Genomic DNA, 3733 nt, shown 5'->3' on the forward strand with positions numbered 1-3733 from the left:
AGGGACCTCTTTCTAAATATTAGTGAATTTTTTTTCTTTATTAGTGACCCTCACACCCTTTTCCTCTTTATATAGATTGATATAAATCATTTTAGATGAGAAAATGATCGAGATTGACAATTTATAGTCCTAAATCGACAATTGTAGACCCATATCGACAATTTAAATCGTTGAGGTCGATCTCGACTGTTAGATGTCAAAAGGTCAAGATCAACCATTTTGGATGAGAAAGTGATCGAAATCAACCATTCGTTGGTGTATCCACCATTTAAATCGTCAAGATTAACACTTGTAAAATGGTCCAACCATTTAAAGTTGGTTTTTGGCTCCGTCTTTATCAAGATTCCATGGAAAAAGATAATGAAGGTGAAGGGTGAGTTTAGCAAAACCAAGGGTTTCTTATCTTGTGAATACCTGGTCTTGACAAAAATGCCGTGCCATTTGGGTCAGGGAATAAAACCAATTTCTCTCAACATTAATTGGTACATAGACCTAGCAAAAACTTCCTATTGAGTTGGGTAAGAGTAGGGGAAAATTATTAATCTACCCTTCGAATTTTTGTCTTTCTTAATGCCCCCCTCATCTCTTTTCCCTCTTACCGTCGAGATCGACCTTTTGTTGTCATATAGGATATGGGTACCCATATAACCTAGTTCTCAAGAATTGAATGAGAAAAAATATTTTGCCTGTTGTGATTTTTTTTTTATTCAAAAAATTATCAACTTAGCTACAACTTGTTATAGTAAAGATATGAGTTAATAGTTTTCCAAAAATCAAAATTTATCTTCTTTGCAAGCTATAATTATTTAGACTCATTTTATTAAGTTTTAATGCATAGTTTATATGATAAATTAAATGAACTTCATGCCATAGAAACTAATGGTTTTGATTCCTATTGGTTCAATTGCATTGTAGACCCAACTCTAATCAATTCCATCAAAAAGGAAACCCAACTGTGATTTTCGAATTTCCATCAAATTACCACCCAAAAGTTAGGGGTTATTTAGAATGAAATCCCAACCATTGGATTTCTTAATTACATGGTTGAGATCATGTGATTTTTTCATGAGTCATCGGATCCTCAGTTTTCTTTTTTGATTTCTCCTTTAATGGAGGATTTTTATTTTTTTATTTTTTTATTTTTTATAAAATTGTTCTATATAATTGCTTGAACCCCAGGGAAGAGTAAGTTCTGGAGATGTCTGGATGTGAATATCATGAAGACGTGTGGAGAGTTGTTCCCATGTCTTAGGTTCAAACCCCTTGAACCCATGCTTCTTATACTAACCACTAACCCGTCTTTACCAATCCTTCAAAAAAACAAAAAATTAACACCGTGGACTGGTATGGAGGAAGCCACGAAGTTCACAAGGAGAAGTGAAATATCTCAGATCCTAATGAGATCAGATTACATGAACTAAAATCAATTGCATTAATGGGTTGTTTGATCCTTCTTTGAAATTTGTGGAGCTAATGAAGGAAATCTAGTTGCTAGCTTCATCATTCACTACTTGCACTAATGAGTTCTTTCTGAGAGGTAGATTATGAGAGATTTTTATTGTTGGTGATAGTTCTACCATTCCTCATGAGCTTGTGAAAATTATTTTCAATGATGTTACAACTACATTCCCGAGTAATTGGTTTTCAGTAAAGATAATGATTAGGAGAATTACATCGATATAAATTACCTGAATATCAACATTAGATTCATAAACTTTTTGTAATTAGTATCATGACGGCATTTTACATTTCCCCACATTCAGCAATGACACATGCAAGTTTAGGACGGTTGTTAGGTCCAGTGGCCACATTCTCAATCTTCCTGACAACCAAAAGACCATCTCCAAGCACTCTCTACAAGAAATCAACATACATCATCATCCACAATGCCTTCTTCAAACTATTTGGGATCAACAATTCTAAAAGGTGAAAATGGCTTTAAGGGGGAAAAATAATTCAAATATATTCTTCACATTGAAGTAAAATTACACCAGAAGTAGAGCTTACCCCAAAAACTACATGCTTATTGTCAAGCCAATCACATTTCGAGCACGTAATAAAGAACTACAGGGAAAGAAATATATAATCAGGATTAGATGAAGAATAAAGTTGTTTAGAGGAAACATCACCAATGCAACTCAATTTATAAAAATATATTCGAAAAATCAAACGTTAGATGTGCTTGAACAGGAATGAATATGAGCTAAGACTTGTTTCTATCTTGTAAAGACTACCATTTCTCACTGATTTTGTTGCTGGCCCAAAAACACGGTAAAATCAAGTCTTCATTCATCATTTTTTTTTTCTAGTCATAAATGAAATAATTGCGCACTCAAGAGGGGGTCCATTAGTGCAGATAACATAAAGTTAGTTTAACAGACTAGAGCTTCTTAAGAATGTAGGGGCTTTAGAATAAATCGGACCAAAAATCAGAGTAGGTGAGTGCAACTTTAGCAAGGATATACACATCGTAAAATTAATAGACGTTAAAAACTTAGAAGATATACCATTTGTGTTGTCTTGGTTATATTATCAGTAAGGTTTTAAAGATTAATTAGAATGTTTCCCGACAGAATTAGAACCAAATGGTTGAAGCGAAGATTAACTTCTGCAGTAATATATCATCAATGCATTAACAATCATATAAGACAATGGTATTCTTTATGTTGGGCAATCAAAAAATGTTAAAGGTTGCATGTTTTTGAAAAATGTTTGGCACAAACATAGAGATCATCCCCACAAAAAAAATCAGCCCATTCTGAATCTTCTAACCCCTATTTTGAAAAATGTTTGGCACAAACATAGAGATCATCCCCACACAAAAAATCAGCCCATTCCGAATCTTCTAACCCCTATTTTGAAAAATGTTTGGCACAAACATAGAGATCATCCCCACAAAAAAAATCAGCCCATTCCGAATCTTCTAACCCCTATTTTGAAAAATGTTTGGCACAATGTTTGGTGCTTTTTAGGGCTTCCGAAGAGAGAGATGAGATGGGGTTATATGGACTAAAGGACCATGCATCTCTATGACCCACATGTCAACATGGCGCCCAAATACACCATTGGGTGCCACAAGTACGTAGAGCATAAATTTTTATGAACTCTCAACAAAACAGAATTGAAAAAAGAGATTTTTTTCACCGTTGGATTTAAATTGTAAATCTAGGAGTTCAATGACCGTCCATTTTTAAACTCAAGATTTAATGCCAAAAAATACTTTTTTTGGGAGGATTTTATTTTCAGCCCAATCTAGATGACAAACAAGAGGTTGAGTTATCATTTGGACCAATGTGACAGTTTACGTGGCCCAAATGTGGACCTTGGTCCATGCAACCTTTTCCGATATTATATTAAATGGGAAGCGTTTGGAGGCCCCAAAGAGAGCCAAGCATTTTTCAAAATATGGATTAGAAGTTTCGGAACGGGCTGATTTCTTGTGAGGATGAACTCTATGGTGAGGAAATCATCCTAACAAAAGTCAGCCCGTCACAAAAAATCAGCCCATTCTGTAACTTCTAACCCATATTTGAAAAAAATGTTTAGCTCTCTTTAGGGCCTCCGAATGCTCCCCTGTATATATATATATATATATAGGGAGCGGTTCGGAGGCCCTAAAGTTGTACAAGTTTTAAGCCAAGGTTTTTGGATTGTTAGATCTGGACAGATCCGACGGTTTGCAAGTGTCTAAGGTTTTAAAGATAAAACAGTAAAAAATTAAAGTTACCCCTTG

General features: G+C 34.6%; 1 long non-coding RNA gene across 1 annotated transcript; it reads right to left on the bottom strand.

The window, feature by feature from the left end:
* Positions 1-1637: 1637 nt before the first annotated feature.
* Positions 1638-3627, bottom strand: LOC147384260 (uncharacterized). The gene is made up of 2 exons (XR_015172410.1): positions 2008-3627; positions 1638-1854 (listed from the first exon to the last, which is right to left on the bottom strand). It is a non-coding gene; the product is annotated as an uncharacterized LOC147384260 (long non-coding RNA).
* Positions 3628-3733: the final 106 nt, after the last annotated feature.

Source organism: Akebia trifoliata, chromosome 15, assembly GCF_017979445.1.
Source record: "Akebia trifoliata isolate Shusen 1 chromosome 15, ASM1797944v1, whole genome shotgun sequence".
In the NCBI taxonomy this organism is placed as follows: domain Eukaryota; kingdom Viridiplantae; phylum Streptophyta; class Magnoliopsida; order Ranunculales; family Lardizabalaceae; genus Akebia; species Akebia trifoliata.